Source organism: Staurois parvus, unplaced genomic scaffold (assembly GCF_062004578.1).
Source record: "Staurois parvus isolate SC_StPar_1 unplaced genomic scaffold, SC_StPar_1.0 ptg000882l, whole genome shotgun sequence".
Taxonomy (NCBI): Eukaryota; Metazoa; Chordata; class Amphibia; order Anura; family Ranidae; genus Staurois; species Staurois parvus.
In genome coordinates, this window is record NW_028318678.1 from 495,102 (window position 1) to 515,261 (window position 20,160).

General features: G+C 45.1%; 1 protein-coding gene across 9 annotated transcripts in view; it reads left to right on the forward strand.

Moving 5' to 3' along the window:
• Window positions 1-3,411: 3,411 nt before the first annotated feature.
• EPN2 (epsin 2) overlaps window positions 3,412-20,160 on the forward strand; it is a 96,940-nt gene continuing 80,191 nt past the window's right edge. For 6 of the 9 annotated variants that reach the window (XM_089656014.1, XM_089656018.1, XM_089656019.1 and 3 more), the window contains exon 1: window positions 3,416-3,622. The gene's annotated coding sequence lies outside the window, so the exon portion shown is untranslated. Of the gene's footprint in view, window positions 3,623-20,160 lie in introns of all 9 variants that reach the window. The other 3 variants (XM_089656020.1, XM_089656021.1, XM_089656016.1) reach the window with 2 other exon arrangements.

Below are 20,160 nucleotides of genomic sequence, written 5' to 3' on the forward strand. Positions count from 1 at the left end.
TTAGGAAAGGTGAACTTTTCCTTTTCCAAGGGGGGATGGTCAGGGGCCAGTCTTTCCGTAACATGTTACACTCTGAATATGTGTAACATGTTAGGAAAGGTGAACTTTTCCTTTTCCAAGAGATGATGAGCAGGGGCCGGTCTGTCCGTAACATGTTACACTCTGAATACGTGTAACATGTTAGGAAAGGTGAACTTTTCCAAGGGGGGATGGTCAGGGGCCAGTCTTTCCGTAACATGTTACACTCTGAATATGTGTAACATGTTAGGAAAGGTGAACGTTTCCTTTTCCAAGAGGGGATAAGCAGGGGCCGGTCTGTCCGTAACATGTTACACTCTGAATGGGTGTAACATGTTAGGAAAGAGGAACTTTTCCTTTTCCAAGGGGGATGAGCAGGCCCCAGTCTGTCCATAACATGTTACACTCTGAATGGGTGTAACAGGTTAGGAAAGAGGAACTTTTCCTTTAATGTCATTGGCAGGCCATTCCTAACAAGCAATGTTGGTACAACACAGCACATGTTATCGCATACCATAATGCACATTGACGGCTGTGAGGGAATATTTGAGCATAGTGAATTATAAACCATAGAACAGCTTGAGAAATGTCCTATTGCTTTCAATGGATTTGCAACATCTATTGTCAGATCAAAGATTTTTTGAGATTTGATCTTTTAACAACATGGAGTAAAATCTATCTTATAAAGATTTAATAAAAAAGATCATAATCCTGGCTGTATATTGGGGTGAATAAAAAAAAAAAAAAAAGCTGAATGAAAAATGAAAAACAAAAAATATTCAAAACAAAATAAAAATATGTATGCAACATGCATATGCTTTCTATATTGCTCTTGCACTTCTTTTTCTGTAAATCAAGAACCTCTGAACCTCGGGGAGTTGGGGAAGGGAGACCCATTTAATAAGACATGCCCTTGCCCCGCCCACTGCGCATCTTAATTATCACCAAATTCCAACACTGCTTCATAAATATGGAACACAATCACATGGTGGGTTCTAAAATAAAAACGACTACAAACACGAGGAATTCTATTTATTTCTAACACATTATATTTATATATAACATCTATTTATAATGAATTCTATTTATTTATAACACATTATATTTATATATAACATATTTATAATGAATTCTATTTATTTATAACACATTATATTTATATATAACATATTTATAATGAATTCTATTTATTTATAACACATTATATTTATATATAACATATTTATAATGAATTCTATTTATTTATAACACATTATGTTTTATTTATAACACATTATAAAGTATATACCAGCTATAACTTCAAATGACATATAAAAGAACAGTTATGTAGTAAAGGAGAACAGAGGGATCTGGATATAAAAGACAGACGGTCCCTTTCAATAAAGGCCAGTTCTCAGCTCTACATAAATGGATTTGAAAGATGCAGTGATGACTTAAAATACTGAGGAACTACAAGAGCCAGCGTAGCATGGTTGCTGAGACATGTCATTGTGTAATGTCTGGTAATCTACATGTCACTTCCATAGCAGTCTCCTTTCTGATTCAATACAATGCATGTGTCATTTATGCAACTCAACTCTGCATGATGCCTTTACCCCAAACTGTGGACTACAAGAGCCTGCAAACAATTGGCAGATGGGACTTGTAGTTCTGGAACATCGGGCAATCCATGTATTGCTTCCACAGCTGTGATGCAATAATATTCATGTACAATTCATGCAATGCAGCCCTGTGTGGTGCCAATCTTTCAGCTGTTGTGTAACTACAAGAGCCTGCATGGAAGAACAGCTGGACTTGTAGTTCTATGAAAGCTGTGCATGAGTAAGTCATAAAATGCATCTTTGTGACATGCCATTCTCCCTCCTGCTGTGGATCTATAAGAGTCAGCATAGAATGGTGGACAGCTTACCCTGTGTGATGACATTCTTTCAGCTGCTGTGTAACTACAAGAGCCTGCATGCTGGGACTTGTAGTTGTACAGAAACTGTAAATCCACATTTTGCTCCAACAGCCTTTTCCTTTCTGATAGACCACAATGCTTTCTCAATTAATCTAATACAACTCTGCCTGGTGCCATTGCTCCAGGTTCTGCGGAACTACAAGAGTCAGCACAGAACAGCAGATGGGGGATGTCGCTCTGTAATGGGTAGTTGCCAATCCACAATCGTTCTCTTGTAATGCAATACATGCACATTTCACGCAGTGCAACTCTGTGTAATGCCATTGGCCCTGATGTTGATGTACTACAAGAGCTAGCATGAAATGGCAGCTGGGACTTGTAGTTCACTAACACCCATCAATCCATATGTGGCTTCTACAGCCTCCCTACTTCTGATGATGCCTGCTACAACACAATGCACGTATAATTCATACCGTACATTTTTGGCTTACGCCATTCCTCCAGCCTTTGTGGAACTACAAGAGCCAGCATAAAATGGTAAGCTTGGATAGCTAGCAATCCACATGTTGCATCTACAGTATTCTGATGTCCTCAGCTGCAATACAATGCATGTGTAGTGGATTGGAATACACTGCATGTGTAAATCAGACAACGCCATTCCTTCAGCTGCTGTGAAACTACAAGAGCCAGTATAGAGTAGAATCATTCTAGGGCTTTATTCCTGTAACAGCTAGCAGTCAACATGTTGCATCTACAATATTCTGATGCCTCCCATGCTAAAATACAGTGTGTAAACAATGCCATCCCTCTGGCTGCTGTGGAACTACAGGAGCCAGTATAGTATGGTTAGCTAGGGCTCTTGTAACAGCTGTTAATCGAACCTGTTGCATCTACAATATTCTGCAACCCCCTTCCCTGAAATACAGTGTGCAGATTTAGGCAAAGTCATCCCTCTGGCTGGTGTGGAACTACAAGAGCCAGTATAGATTGGTGAGCTGAGACTTCTGTAAAAGCCAGCAATCAATATTCACATCTAAACTAGTCCTATTCCCTTCTGCTGCCATGTAATGCTTCTTGCATTGCTCCAGCGGCAGTGGAACTACAAGAGCCAGCATAGAATTGTAGCTAGTGTCTGTAGTCCTGCAACAGTTGGCAATGGCCATGTGGCTTGCACAATCTTTCGATGTCCCCTAGGTGTAACTCTTGCAATGCAACCCTTTGTAATGCTGTGGAACTTCAAGAGCCTGCAACCCAGCAGATGGTGGCTGTCAGGACATGCTGCCCCCTGTAGTCCTGAATGAACACCTAGCTGTCCTCTCTCTGTTGCAGTCCTGCAGTGGATGATGATACTTGTGCAATGAGTGACACACAGCAGTCAGGAACCCCCCCCCCCCCTTCTTCATCATCATCCTCTCCCTTCCTCCTCCCTCACTGCTCTCCCCCTCCCTTCCTTGCAGGCTCTTGTTTCTCTCTCTCTCCCTCCTCCCTTCTCTCCTCCCCTCCTCATCCTTTCCCTGGCTGCTGCTCTGCTCACATCTCCCTGCCTGCTCCAGGGCTGCACAAGACACCCGATCTGCTGCTGTGATCCCTACTGGCCCCCCCTGTGCACTGCCAACCCTGAGCTGCCAGGGGTGGGGGGAGAGGACTACCCTCCCTGCCCCTGCTGCTGCCCTCCTGCAGGAAGAGGACTAGGAGCCCACTGGGGTGAGTGTGTGTCTCTTTTTCCTATTTAGGGTGTGGGGGGTGGTGTGCTGTTTACATCTGGAGGAGTGGAGGGGAGATCATCCTGTACACCGTCTTCCAGCCCCTGTGCCCACTCTTCTCTGCCATCCCCGGGGCCTGTTGCATGAGATGTCTGTAGGAAGAGGCCTCTTTTTTTTTTTTTTGGGTGTGGGATACCCCCCCTCCCCAACTCCTCCACCTATTTATTTCTTTAAACCCCAAGGGCTTGCAGTAAGGAGCCCCCCTTCCCCCAACAGAGAATTCCAGTGGGCAGAGTATCTTGGCATCTCGGCTAGAATAACCTCCCTTCCCTAAAATACCTCTTGGCACACTATTGTGCTTGTACTGCAAGCGGCTGGATACGGCACCTCTGCACATGGAAACTACCCCACCCTGTGCCCACGGCGTGCCGCTAGTGCCCACCCACAGTGGCCATCGAGCAGAACCCTACCTCTGCTTTTACTCTTCATTTTTGTGTTTTGTTGTTTCCCTTTAAACTTTTCAAACTGCTGGGATGAGATTGCAGGAGCCCCCTTTGCACTTTTGTTCCTTTGCAGTGGGGGGGGGGGGAGGAAGTGGGTAGGAACTTTTTGGGATAGGGTAACACTGAGGACTTGGTATTGGAAAGCATTGTTGAAAACCCCTGTTCCTCCCCCCCACAATTTGGCATTTCTAAGCTCTTTAACTCCTTTTGTGCCCTGGAGACCACCTGACCATTGAGATTTGTCTCTTTGTCACCGGCTGCCCACCTCTTCAACTTCATTGACCTCTCAGAATGTTTAAACGGCGGCCACGCACCTATCGATACGATCGTTCAATGCGACTATTATTATTATTATACAGTATTTATATAGCGCCGAAAGGTTTGCTCAGCGCTGTACATTATAGTGGGGGACAGAACATGAGACAATACAATACACTCCAGGGCCCTGCTCCTACAATCTACAATGACCGAATTGAATGAAAATCACAAAAAGGGTCATTTTGATCGATTTAGCGAGTTCTTGATGGAGAGTCCATCAGCCGTGGTGGAGTTTTGCTGATCACTTCTGAGCGATCGAATATCTGTGTGTGTCGGAGATATCTGTGTGTGTCGGAGAGTGGGTTGTACTTCAGATCAATTATTCATGATCATTTTTAATAGGTCTTTCACATTTGTAACCAACAGATTTTTTTTCTTAAATCAATACCTTAAATGATGTACGCGCTGCATTGGATCGATGATAAATTCCCCTTTTTTGATTTCATCGAGCCAAAATCAATTACAAAGCGCTACATATATGGCCGCATTTGGGGCTTATTCACACCAGCCTGCACGCATTATGTACCACGTGACGTGTGCGCGTTGGTGCGCTAGGTGTAGGGGCTGTGCAATGCGTTGTTCTAGCGCATGGCACTGTTTACTTCTTTCCTTTCTTTAATGCAGGCCATAGACGGGCCGTTTATCGGACGAATTTTCATCCGCACGAAAAATCGTCCGATATTCACGCCGTTAGTGGGGCCAGCCCATCGGCCGTTTTTTGCAGATCTTCACATTTATTTTTATCGGTTATGCTGGAAAATCCACGAAAAATGGCATTTTTTCGTGGACATTGGTGGCAGCATCGGCAACGGGGCCAACCGATTTTTCGTTTATCGGCCGAACATTCGGCTGATAAACGTCCTGTCTACAGCCTGCCTAATGCAGGCCATAAACAGATCGTTTATTGGCCGAATTTTCATCCGCACAAAAAATCTCCGATATTCACGTCGTTAGTGGGGCCAGCCCGTCGGCCGTTTTTTGCAGATCTTCATTTATTTTTATCCGTCATGCTGGAAAATCCACGTAAAATGGCCGTTTTTCGTGGACATTGGTGGCAGCATCGGCAACGGGGCTGACTGATTTTTCGTTTATCGGCCAAAAATTCGGCTGATAAACGGCCCGGCTATGGCCTGCCTAATGCAGGCCATAGACGGGTTGTTTATCAGCCGAATTTTCGTCCACACGAAAAATCGGCCGATATTCACGCCGTTAGTGGGACAATACCGTCGGCCGTTTTTCGCGGATCTTCTCGTTTACTTTTATCGGTCATGCTGCAATATACACGAAAAACGGCCGTTTTTTGTGGACATTGGTGGCAGCATCGCTGCCAGCAACGACCGATTTTTCATTTATTGGATGAAAATTCGGCCAATAAACGGCCCGTCTATGGACTTTTTGGAGTGTGTAGACATGCAGTGCGGTGTGTTGCGTACAAAATGCATCTAAACGCAGAGTTAGGGTGGTTATACACTGCTCTGTTGAAAAATAAAACGCATTAAAAATGCATATGTGTGTGTTAATTTAAATAACGTTTTATTCTGTTTACAAGTATAAACGTACATATACAAAGGTGGAACAAAAAGAAAGGCTACAACAATAAGGCATATGCGTCTTTAATGCGATTCTGGTGCGTTTGCTGGTTGGTGTGCACCTGCGAAACATGGGATTGTAACTCAACAAAAGCATCAAACGCACCAAAAACACAACAGCCGTGTGTTTTTGATGCAGTTTTCACTCATTTGTCATGCGTTTCCATTCATTTCAATAGGGAGTTGCATTATTGGTTTTGAGAAGCAAATCAAAGTTGCAACAGGCAGGACTTTTCAAAACGCACCACACCCACAGCGCAGGGGTGTAAAGAGACCCATAGGATTTAAAGAAAAATATTTTTCTTGCGTTTTTTAGCAAGGTAAAATTGTAGCAAAAACGCACCAGTGTTAAAAAAAAGGTCTTTATAGTGTGAACAAAGCACATCGAGAACAACTGTTTTATGTATTTATTTATTTCAGGTACTTATATAGCGCCGTCAATTTACGCAGCACTTTACATATATATTGTACATTCACATCAGTCCCTAACCCTCAAGGGGTGTACAATCTAAGGTCCCTAACCCTCAAGGGGTGTACAATCTAAGGTCCCTAACCCTCAAGGGGCGTACAATCTAAGGTCCCTAACCCTCAAGGGGTGTACAATCTAAGGTCCCTAACCCTCAAGGGGTGTACAATCTAAGGTCCCTAACCCTCAAGGGGTGTACAATCTAAGGTCCCTAACTCACATTCATACATACACATACTAGGGACAATATAGACAGGATCCAATTCACCTACCAGCATGTCTTTGGAGTGTGGGAGGAAACCGCAGTACCCAGAGGAAACCCACGCAGGCACAGGGAGAACATGCAAACTCCAGGCAACTGTTTTCTATGTTCCCTTGCGTTGAGCCTGTGTAGCGCAACGCACCTGGTGTGAATGAGCCCTTAATTCTTCTTTAATACGGACCTGATTCTTGTAAATCAAAAGCCGCAGAACCTGCTTGCCAATATTTTCGTAGCACAAAAATGCCGCCGGGAGCGCCTTCCAGGCTGGTAAATTTTGTTTGCAAGGCAATCAGTTGTAAGTTTTTTTTTGTTTTCAAGAAGGAATTCCTCAGTTATCAGGCTCATTGTATGTGGAAGCTCCTGCGACAGCGGTTACGAAAGCTGGGCGTGCTGACATTTATGTGCAGAGGGTAGGGTTCCAGACTAGAAGGAATTTAGAATCACGTCTTTTTTTGGTATGCTGGGTTTTTTTTTTTTTCAAGAGCACAGGAGCACATGGACGGGTTGGTTTGTAAACATCTTTTAGATAAACGTTGGGTTTAGAGATGAACAAATATGCTTGATGGGATCCATTTATTTACATTCCCAGCATGCTCTGCTGCTTCACCCAGGATAACTATGATCTAGCTGTCTAGATGGCCTAGTCCATGGGGTTGGCTCCACTAGTAGACCCGCCAACCACACACTGTGCAATGCAGCTGTACAATTTCCTCTAAACTGGCCATATATATGTATAAGTCTTACTGTGCTGTCCCTGAACTATCGTCTTTACATTTACAAAATCTAATCAATGTCAGGGTCCACAATGTGTCCCCAGACAGCCCATTCCATTTGTAATCAGCGATATGTTAAGCTGGCCATACATGGATTGACTGGTTCAGCAGACTGCAGTACCGCTGTGGTTGAACAGAAGTCGAACTACAAATTTGCTTCAGTTCAACCAGTCTATGAAAGTCCCCCCTTACATCTGAGTCCACCATTACATTGGAGCCCCACCGTAGTTCCCCCTTACATGACAGCCCTCCTTACATCAGAGTCCCCCATTACATGAGAGCCCCGTCAGAATCCCCTTTTGCTTCAGAGTACCCCCTTACATGAGAGCCCCATTAGAGTCCACCCTTACATCACAGTCCCCCATTACATGAGAGCTCCATCAGAGTCCCCCTTGCTTCAGGAGTCCCCCTTACATGAGATCCCCATCAGAGTTCCCCATTACATCAGAGACCCATCAAACTCCCTTTACATGAGAGCCCCATCAGAGTCCCCCCTTACATGAGAGACCCATCAGAGTTCCCCATTACATTAGAGACCCATCAAACTCCATTTACATGAAAGCCCCATCAGGGTCCCCCCTTACATGAGAGCCTCATCAGAGTTCCCCATTACATGAGAGCCCCATCAGAGTCCCCCTTGCTTCAGGAGTCCCCATCAGAGTACCCCCTTACATGAGAGCCCCCATCAGAGTCCCCCCTACATGAGAGCCTCATCAGAGTTCCCCCTTACATGAGAGACCCATCAGAGTTCCCCATTACATTAGAGACCCATCAAACTCCATTTACATGAAAGCCCCATCAGAGTCCCCCCTTCTATGAGAGCCTCATCAGAGTCCCCCATTACATGAGAGCCCCATCGGAGCCCCCTTTGCTTCAGGAGTCCCCATCAGAGTCCCCCATTACATGAGAGCCCCGTCGGAGTCCCCCTTGCTTCAGGAGTCCCCATCAGAGTCCCCCCTTACATGAGAGCCCCCATCAAAGTGCCCCTTGCTTCAGGAGTCCCCCCTTACATGAAAGCCCCAATAGAGCCCATCCTTACATTAAAGTCCCCCATTACATGAGAACCCCATTAGATTCCCCCTTGCTTCAGAAGTCCCCCCTTACATGAGAGCCCCAACAGAGCCCACCCTTGCATTAAAGTCCCCCATTACATGAAAACCCCATCAGAGTCCCCCTTGCTTCAGTAGTCCCCATCAGAGTCTTCCCTTGTTTCAGAGTTCTCTCTTACCTGAGAGACCAATCAGGGCCCACCCTTACATCAGGGTCCCCAACAGAGTCTCCTTTTACATCAGAGGGCTGGATAAAATCTTGCAATGGGCCCTTGTGCTGTACTTTGGGGACCCCTGCTCTATCAGATCAGCATGTGATAGGAACTGATAATGCACCCAGCTGTTTCATCAACAGCAATTCCTTTAACTTGAAGATTGATGTGTATAACAAGGCCATCGAGGTGGCAGGAACTTGTTCAAGCCCTCCTGGGAGCTTTGCATTTTCCAATGTTTCCTGTTACATCCTATTTCCATAGTATACAATAAAAAAATCCAGCAGGGATGGTGGGAACCCCTCATAATAGGGACCGCCGATGGGCAGACTCGGGAACTCAGTGCTGAGATCTCACCGATAGAAGAGACTGTAGGCGATTTAATTCACCAGTACCTGCCACAGCGTGTTAAAAGCTAGTTACCGTTATAATCTATGAAGATGACAGAATGGATCCTGTCGGTGTGTTGCACATGTTACATTATAGTCGTAAGAACAACACATGCAAAATGCACTGAAAATCCAATATGCATTTAATCTGCAAGTCGCCTGTCCATATTTCCAATGTGCTTGCAGAAAGAAAACGCATGTAAACGCATCTTGCCTTTAAAGGGTTAGTTCACCTTGAAGAAAAAACTGCCTATGCAGATACAGGGTGTTTGTAGATCAGAACAAACTGTGCAGCTCTGATGAAAGTTGAATAATGTCCTTGCTATAGATGTAGGCCATGTATATACCTCTTGAAGCCTGACTGGAAAACTCCCAGGACGTTGCTAAGTGAGGCCTAGTTATTACTGCTCATCTCCACCATCACTGGAGTGAGCTCTTTCCCTGATTCAGATTCCACTCACATGCACTAGCTCTGAGCTCAGCATCTGAGAGCTCATTCCTGTGATGGTTGAGGTGAGTAGTAATAACTAGGCCTCACTTAGCAACATCCTGGGAGTATTCCAGTCAGGCTTCAGGAAGTATGTAAATGGCCTACACCTATAGCAAGGGCCTTGTTCAACTTTATTCAAAACTGCTGTTTGTTTTTAACTACAGACACCGCTTCTCACTGACACCAACATTGAGGCATTATTCCTCCCACTGACACCAATGACAGAGCACTATTCTTCCTGGCGACACCAACAATGGAACACTATTCCTCCTACTGACACAAACAATGGGGCTCTATTCCTTCCACTGATACCAATGATTGGGCACTGTTCCTCCCACCGACACCAACAATGGCGCACTATTCCTCCCATCGATATCAACAATGGCGCACTATTCCTCCCATCGATATCAACAATGGCGCACTATTCCTCCCATCGATATCAACAATGGCGCACTATTCCTCCCATCGATATCAACAATGGTGCACTATTCCTCCCACTGACATGAACAATGGCACACTAATCCTCCCACCGACACCAACGATGTGGCACTATTCCTCCCAGTGACACCAACAATGGCACACTATTCCTACCACTGACATGAACAATGGCACACTAATCCTCCCAACGACACCAGCAATGGGGCACTATTCCTCCCAGTGACACCAACAATGGGACACTATTCCTCCCACTGACACCAATGATTGGGAACTGTTCCTCCCACCAACACCAACGATGTGGCACTATTCCTCCCACCGACACCAGCAATGGGGCACTATTCCTCCCAGTGACACCAACAATGGGACACTATTCCTCCCAGTGACACCAACAATGGGACACTATTCCTCCCACTGACACCAACAATGGGGCACTATTCCTTCCACTGACACTGATGATGGGGAACTATTCCTCCCAATGACACCAACAATGGAGCACTATTCCTCCCACTGACACCAATGACAGGGCACTATTCCTCCCACTGACACCAATTATGGGGCACTATTCTTCCCACTGACACCAACAACGGGGCACTTTTCCTTCCATAGTACCAAAGATGAGACATTTTCTACTCCCACTAGTTACAGTCCAGCCCTCCTAACATCAGAAGGAGAGTAAACTGGCCCTTTGTTTAGTAAGCTTGGAGACCCCTGCTCCAAAAGCAATGGTGTGGACGGGTAAGTTATACTATAGATCTGTCTGTTATAATCTAAGAAAAGTGGACTGTGAGTGGAGTCATTTCAATTCCTCTTGATCAGATTTTCATTTCAATAAGAACGCAATTGGGCAGATCTGTAAAATTGGGTTTGAGGTTCTCGAAGAGGTGATTGTAGCCGCATTGTTGCACTTGGGACAGAAACAATTGAGTACTGTCCGTGATACTTTTTTTATTTGCACTAACATAAAATTTTCCGGACAAGCTTTCGGGGCATGTCCCCTTCTTCAAGGTCCAAGCAGTACTACTTCACAAAGTTTTAGCAGAATGTCGAGTTTGTTGTGGGAAACAGCTTTTTCTGTTCTGATTCCATTTCGATGGAAATAACTTTTTTAAGAGCAATCGGTGTTTTGCATTTTTAATGGGTTTTACTTTTCTTTTTTTTTTGATACTAATAGGAAAGTATTGACTTTAAGGCTCGGTTCACACTGCTGCGACATAGGAAAGGTTCTTGCGCTACTTTGGTCCAACTATGATACGACTTCAATGCCACGGAATGTAAAAAGTCACATCAAAGTTGTATCAAAGTCGGACCCCAAAGTTGCATTGAAAGTCGCATGACTTGTTGGGCTAGTGTGAACCGAGCCTGATGTCACTCTGATGCGACTTTGGATGGGTGTGACTTGGATGTAGCTTTGGATGGATGCGACTTTCGGTGGGTTTGACTTGGATGCGACTTTTGATGCAAAAAAAAAAAGTCACATCAAAGTCAACACTTTCCTATTGTCAATATAAAAACACAAAATGCATCAAAAACACACTACATGCACTCCTGCCTTAAAGTCTACTGAACCAAAAACGCACTGTGTTGCGTGTACAAAAGTCCCTGACTGTTTCCAAAAAATGCACCAGCTGAAAAACGCAGATGTGAACGTGTCCCATAGGAAACCATGTTAAATGGACTGTAAAAAGTTTCTGCAGGATGCAAAAACAAACTGTATAGGTGTGAACCAGGCCTCACATCGTTTGTTACACATGAAAACCTTTGTTTTTCGTGATCCATAGACTGGAAATTGGCCTGGGGAACAAAATGGCTGCCTCTGCTACGCAATGGTAGAGTCGCAGACATGACGTGTTGAGCAACTATCAGTGTCATCATTTCCTCACTGCTGATTCATCTTACATAGTAAGGGGGGATTGTTATCTGGTTTTGCAATCTTCATGATTTGGTGTTAGTCATGCTGCAGTGTGGGATTCACCTCAGATTTGCATGTTTGGATTGCCGGTAAAATCTCAGGGACAGTTTACACACAGGCAGCTGAGGCGAGGTGTTTGTGTGTTTATTGTGTCAGAGGAGCACCTTGGTGATATAAGCCCGGGAGGAATACTTTATTGTGACGCGTTCTGATCTGTGCTACTGAAAATAATCCTGGATTTAGAGGTCTGAGCCATGGGGTAACCCCTGACTACCAAAGAGCGATCATACCGGAATTACAGGTCTGAGGCAAGGCCACAAGGTAACCCCTGACAACCAAACAGCAACCATCCCGAATTTATAGGTCTGAGCAATGAGATTAACCCTGACAACCAAACAGCACCCATCCTAGATTTATAGGCCAGAGCAAGGCCATGAGGTAACCCTTGACAACCAGATAGCAACCATCTTAAGGAAAGGCCGTGAGGTTACCCTTGGCAACTATCCAAGATTTATAGGCCTGAGGCAAGGCCATGAGGTAACCCTTGGAAACCACCCTGGATTTATAGGCCTGAGGCAAGCCCTGACAACCAAACTGCTACTATTCCAAATTTATAGGTCCGAGGCAAGTCCATGAGGTAACCCCTGACAACCAAACCACTACTATTCAAGATTTACAGACCTGAGACAAGGCCATGAGGTAACACCTGACCATCAGACAGCAACCAGCCCCGATCTATAGGCCTGAGACAAGGCCATGAGGTAACCCCTGATAACCAAACCGCTACTATCCCAGATTTATAGGCCTGAGGCAAGGCCATGAGGTAACCCCTGACAACCAAACCGCTACTATCCCAGATTTATAGGCCTGAGGCAAGGCCATGAGGTAACCCCTGACAACCAAACCGCTACTATCCAAGATTTACAAACCTGAGGAAAGAACATGAGGTAACCGCTGAAAACCAAACCGCTACTATTCAAGATTTAAAGACCTGAGGCAAGGCCATGAGGTAAACCCTGATAACCATCCCAGATTTATAGGCCTGAGGCAAGGCCATGAGGTAACCCCTGACAACCAAACCGCTACTATCCCAGATTTATAGGTCTGAGGCAAGGCCATGGGGTAATTCCTGACAACCAAACTGCTACTATCCCAGATTTATAGGTCTGAGGCAAGGCCATGAGGTAACCCCTGACAACCAAACCGCTACTATCCAAGATTTACAGACCTGAGGCAAGAACATGAGGTAACCCCTGACAACCAAACCGCTACTATTCAAGATTTACAGACCTGAGGCAAGAACATGAGGTAACCCCTGACAACCAAACCGCTACTATTCAAGATTTACAGACCTGAGGCAAGGCCATGAGGTAAATCCTGATAACCATCCCAGATTTATAAGCCTGAGGCAAGGCCATGAGGTAACCCCTGACAACCAAACCGCTACTATCCAAGATTTAAAGACCTGAGGCAAGGCCATGAGGTAACCCCTGACAACCAAACCGCTACTATCCAAGATTTAAAGACCTGAGGCAAGGCCATGAGGTAAACCCTGATAACCATCCCAGATTCATAGGCCTGAGGCAAGGCCATGAAGTAACCCCTGACAACCAAACCGCTACTATCCAAGATTTAAAGACCTGAGGCAAGGCCATGAGGTAAACCCTGATAACCACCCCAGATTTATAGGCCTGAGGCAAGGACATGAGGTAACCCCTGACAACCATCCCAGATTTATAGGCCTGAGGTAGGACCATGAGGTAACCCTTGACAACCAGACAGCATCCATCCAGATTTACAGGCCTGAGGCAGGGTCATGAAAACCCTGACAATCAAACAGCTACCCTCTAAGATTTATAGGCCCGAGGCAGGGTCATGAGGTAACTCCTGCCAATGAAAGCTGAGACCCTTTTGGCTGTTGCACAGCAATAACTTGCAGCTGCTGTTGTCTCTGTTATGCTTATTGGGTTTTGTGTATAAAACCTAAGGAAGAAAAATGTCTGTGGCTGCTATAGGTCCCTGAGGCCTAGGGGTTGCATGCGGCCCTCTGGCACTCACTGTGCGGCCCTCTGAGCCCCTGCAGATAGAAGTCTGTTTTTCGTACAAGGTGCTTAATAAAATGTATTCTTTACATTGGACTCTAGTGCTTACAGAACAACTGAAAGCAAAACTTTTTCTTTCATTTGGGAAAGGGCTAGTTCACACCAGAACGCGGTGCAGGAAAGGCGCATTCTGTGCACATTTTCTAAGTCGTGTTCAAAACACACTGCCTTTGCGATCTGCTGCGGGAGCCAATACATTGATAACGGCACCCTAAACGCAGATTTTTTCAAAAGTAGTGCATGCGCTACTTTTTGTGTACCCCGGTGCGATCTGCAGCTCATTCAAATAAATGGGCTGCCAAATCGCACTGCAGGAGAACGCACAGGAACGTGGACTACCTTCCTGTGCAATTCTGGTGCGAACTGGCCCTAAGGTAAGGTTATAATCCATGTCAGTTTTTTCTGCCATCTGTCCTCTAAGGGAGATTTGTCTCACTTCCTGCCCCATAACCAGAGCAGGAAGTGAGAAAAAAATCCCTTCAAAGTGAAGGAAATCGCTCGAGCCACCAGAACTGGAGTGCCCATTGGAAATAATGGATTTTACTGTGGTAAGACATATTTCTGAGGTTTGTAGGGAGCAAAAATTTGTAAAATGTCAGTGATCTCTAGTCCTTTCATCTGATGTGTCTCCTGAATCAGTCTGATCATCTCCTGTTGCATGTCTGGAGTCTTCCTTCATTTTTAGGGTCATACTGGTGATTTATTTGCAGGAGGGAAGTATCCCTCCCACTGAGCTATTTAATTCTGACAGCCAGAGGTTTCCCTGCCGTCAGAATACAATGATCACTGTTGGTGGCTATAGCCGCTGTGATCGTACAACAGAAACCCGATGGGCTGGTTGTAATTGCTATCTATAAATCGACTTTAGTACAATCAGCCTGCCCATAGATCGATCAAAGTTCCTGTTTAACCGGTCGAATTTTGATCCGTCTGTGGCTAACTTTAGTGACAAATCACCAGCGATTGTATTGCTAGCAACAAATTAAAGATGATTTTTGCACCAATTAATTGGGAGACCCCTGGTCCAAGCCTTAAATGGTATATACAGTGGATATAAAAAGTCTTCACACCCCTGTTAAAATGTCAGGTTTCTGTGATTAGAAAAAGATAAATAATTTCAGAACTTTTTCCACCTTTAATGTGATCTATAAACTGTACAGCTCAGATGAACAACAAACTGAAATCTTTTTTGGGGGGGGGGGGGGAGTACAAATAAAAAACTAAAATAACACGGTTGCATAAGTGTGCACACCCTTTAACTAATCCTTTGTTGAAACACCTTTTGAAGTGATTCCAGCACTCAGTCTTTTTGGGGAGGAGTCTATCAGCATGGCACATCTTGACTTGGCAATATTTGCTCACTATTCCTTGCAAAAACACTCCAAATCTGTCGGATTGCGAGGATGTCTCCTGTGCACAGCCCTCTTCAGATCACCCCACAGATTTTCCATTGGATTCAGGTCTGGGCTCCGGCTGGGCCATTCTAAAATTTTAATCTTCTTCTGGTGAAGCCATCCCTTTGTTGATTTGGATGTATGCTTTGGGTGGTTGTCATACTGAAAGATGAAGTTCCTCTTCATGTTCAGCTTTCTAGCAGAAGCCTGAAGGTTTTGTGCTGATATTGACTGGTATTTGGAACTGTTCATAATTCCCTCTACCTTGACTAAGGCCCCAGTTCCAGCTGAAGAAAAACAGCCCCAAAGCATGATGCTGCCACCACCATGCTTCACGGTGGGTATGGTGTTCTTTTGGTGATGTGCAGTGTTGTTTTTGTGCCAAACATATCTATTGGAATTATGGCCAAAAGGTTCAGCCTTGGTTTCATCAGACCAGAACACATTTTCCCACATGCTTTTGGGAGAATTCAGATGTGTTTTTGCTAAATTTAGTCGGGCTTGGATGTTGGAAGAAAAGGCTTCCGTCTTGCCACTCTACCCCATAGCCCAGACATATGCAAAATACGGGAGATTGATGTCACATGTACCACTCAGCCAGTACTTGCCAGATATTCCTGCAGCTCCTTGACCCCCGGTTCACACCTATGCGGCCGGGCGGGCCACGTTTTGCTCGGGCACGAGAGCCCATTCATTTGAATGGACTCCCGTGCCTGTGACACGCAAGGAAAAAGTCCCTGCACTACTTTGGAAAATGCAGCCCGCACTGGAACCTTGGTTCTCAGTACAGTTGTGTTTCCCAGTGCAGGCGGCGTGCCATTAGAACTAATGGCACCCGCCTGCGGGTCCGCAATTCTCTGTGCGGGTGGTGCGGCTACACGGATTTTTGTGCGGATCCGCAGCGGCACCACCCACACAGATGTGAACCTAGGGTGAATTTTGCTGTAGGCCTCTTGGCTTCCTCCCAGACCAGTTTTCTCCTAGTCTTTTCATTAATTTTGGAGCGACGTCCAGTTCTTCGTAATGTCACTGTTGCGCCACCACTTGATGATGACTGTCTTCCCTGTGTTTCATGATATATCTAATTCCTTGGAAATTCTTTTGTACCCTTCTTCTGATTCCTTTTAATAATGAGATCCCTCTGATGCTTTGGAAGCTCTCTGCGGACCATGGCTTTTGCTGCAGGATGCGACTAAGAAAATGTCAGGAAAGACCTACTAGAACATCTGAACTTTATTTGGGGTTCATCAGAGGCACTTTAAATGATGGCAGTCGTGTACTGACTCCTACTTAACATGCTTTTGAATGTGATTGCTTAATTCTGAAGAAAGCTACATCCCCAGTTATAAGAGGGTGTGCACACTTATGCAACCACATTATTTTAGTTTTTTTATGTTTACTCCCCCCCTAAAAGATTTCAGTTTGTTTTTCAATTGAGTTGTACAGTTTATAGGTCACATTAAAGGTGGAAAAAGTTCTGAAACACTCTGTCATGTTTTTACTGCACTCTGTGTCTATGCTGGGGAGATTTACCTGGTCCCGGTGACTACTGTCCCTGGACAAACCTGATGGGAAAACCAAAATTTTAGAGGTGTCATCAGAGGTGAGCAGTCATCATATGACTGGAGGAATGCTACAGTGACAGCTGTCTACCTTTACTTTGGGGAGAGTTCCCTCTAATTTCCTGTTGTATTTTCTGGATAGGAAGTGAAGGGAAATCTCCCTTGTGGGACACGGACAGAAAAAATAACGTTCCCTGCTGTACCAAAAACTAAAAAGTTTTGGCAATGTATACATGGAGGTAAGCCACCCATGGGGGTGGAGGGGAGGAGGGTGTTAGTTCACCTTTTAATTTAGAAAATGTGAACGTACACTTTAAGGTGGGCAGTAAAACCATGACTCAACCGCCTACTTTTATTGCACCCTGGCTGCCCGTGTAAATGAGGCCGAAGAGTGGAGTTTTCCTTCTTATGCTGTTCGGGTGCATTGTGAACTGCAAGAATGCTAGCAGAAGTTCTAACATGACCACTTTGCGCCGGGAGTATGCATTTATGTGGCATCTCAGCAGGTGAGTCAAGACTCCAAGAGGCCACATACATGCGTACCTAATGGTAAACAAACTTGTGCTGAGAGCACATGCCCTGTGTGGTCACGGCGCCTAATGGAAAGCCCCCGTTTGGTACATGCGATCGGAAGCTTTCCGATCATGTGATTGCTGTGACAGCCAATCATGGCAGTCACATGATCATAAACCTCGCCCCATCAGAAACCCCTATAAGGGCTGGAAGGCACTGGTGTTGAGGCTTAGTTTACAGTTATTGTTGGAGGGGGAGGTAAAAATGCACGGTTGAAATGCATTGCCACCACTTCCCTGCCGCTCCCTCTAAGCTGCAAAGGGGGACACACACCACTGCACCCCCCGTTGCATTTAGTGGGCAGTACTGCATGCTGGATGAGACGCATTCAACCGAATATGGCTGTGCTGCAACTGCATGCAACGCACTGCGTATCACTTTTCAGAGGATCAACACCTGTGTAAACGAGCCCTATATAGTAAAATTCAGCCCTTTTTCTCTGGGTGCATTTGACTTCTCACTGGTGTCTTAGAGGGTGAATATTAGACTGGAAATTTCTCTAGCTCTCTGGAACAAGCGGTTTGGCTTGTGGCATAGGCAGCTGTGCTGCGTTGGTGGTAGAAAATACAGTAACAGGGGACCTGCAGACATCATTGTTTTTACAGGTTTATGTGCAAATAGGATGTTCCCTAATATTAGGTTAGTAAACAGAATCTACGGATTCTCTCCGGTGGCTACCCCCCCCCTGAATGTAGGCTAATATGTATATCTCCAATCATCCATGCGTTCTCTCACCTGCCTGTATTGAGCAATTGAATGGTGAACAAGATGCAGGAAAGGGATGGGTCATGTGATCCTTTATCAGCTGTCATGTGGGAGGGACATGTGATCCCTCATCAGCTGTCACCTTGTCCTAGTTAGTCCCCAGATTCCAGACAGAAGTCGCTTGACAACAGTGACAGACTTCAGGAAGGTGTCAGGAACCGAAAATACGGAAACTAATGGTTTTCATCCAACGTTTGTTTATGGGGATAAGTGGCACCGCAGCCATAAGTCGGTCGTGAGGCAGAACAGATGCTTGTCGCTGAGCAACCGGTAATGACGTTACGGAAAATAGGCATAGCATCGTGCGGTTCCACATATTCATCAATGAAACAGTGTGCCCGGTAAAGGTACACACAGTGCAGCCTACTGTACACACTCATATTTCACATAGGCTCCGCTTATTTATTTGTTCCTTTACCGTGTCGCTGTTGTAAACCAAACTGGCCATTCTGAAATGAGATGATTTCTCCGAGCGTCCACAGAAACAAGTAGTAAATGTTTCCTCAAGGCTTCAAGGAGAAACAAAATAATTACATTTTCCGTAGTCTGGTCTGAAACTTTGGATAATTGTTTAAGTACACTCGCCGCCTTCCATGTCGTCTGCTGGACCGCGATCCTTTAATAAACAGTTTTGGGATTTAAAGCTGAATTCCAGGCAGATGCAAAAACACAAATGAACGCAGCTCTGTATTTATTATTACATTATGATTTGTTTTAAGTAAGCAGTATGCCTAAATTAGACCTAGTATGTGAATATTGCAGTCCCTGTACAGCAGAGCTCAGACAGTGAGGGAAATGCAGCACAAGGAGCTGTGCTGCAGTGCTCATGCGCTAACAAGGAACATGCTGATAGGAGGGGAAAGCAGAGTGATAGAGGGATGGGTTTATCAGTCTGCTGCTTCTCCTTTCAATATCCAGCCACAGCTTGAGGGAGGGATTAGACCTGTAAGTGTTAAGCAGACCATACACTAGTAGAAAGTAGTTCAAATTTTCAAATTTAGGAGAATTTGTTCAATTTTACAATAGTTAAGTAAACCATAAACAACAACATTTTCTTTTCTTCCACCACAGGTAGAGGGAAATACAATCACTCAATTCCCCCATCAACACTGACTGGAATCTCTCCTGCAGCGCTATTGTGTTCTGCAGATAGGGAACCTTCCCTGCTGGCAGAAGACAGTGATCACTGTTAGCAGCTATAGCCTCCCGCAGCAATTGCATGCAAAAAATCGATTCATGGATCAACTTCAATACAACCAACCTGCCTATAGATAGATCGAATCTCGGCCATTACCTGTTGAACCAGGCGATCCATCTATAGGTGACTTTAGTAGGGTCAAATTGATATTTGTTTTCAACTGCAGTGGTGAGAAAATTTGAAGGAGCAGGATGGGAAATTTTTCTGGGACAAACAAATTTTTAACAATCTATGTTGCTGTCATTTGGGAGGGTTCATCCAATCCATATTCAAATGTTGAGGCCCCTTTCACACAGGCGGATCAGAAAATAGACAGGGGGACCCAATGGGACCATTCATTATTCTCTATTGGGCAGTCAGATGTAAATGAATCGTTTATCTGTTTACACCCGCCTGCATCCGATCCGATAAAAACAGGGGATTCATTCCCCATCCATCTAGCAGATCAGATGACAGTCGCATGTAAATAGGCAGGCGGCCATTTACATCCGACCACCCCAGAGAGAATAGTGGGCTGTGTCCATGTCAGAGCAGACATGGACCTATC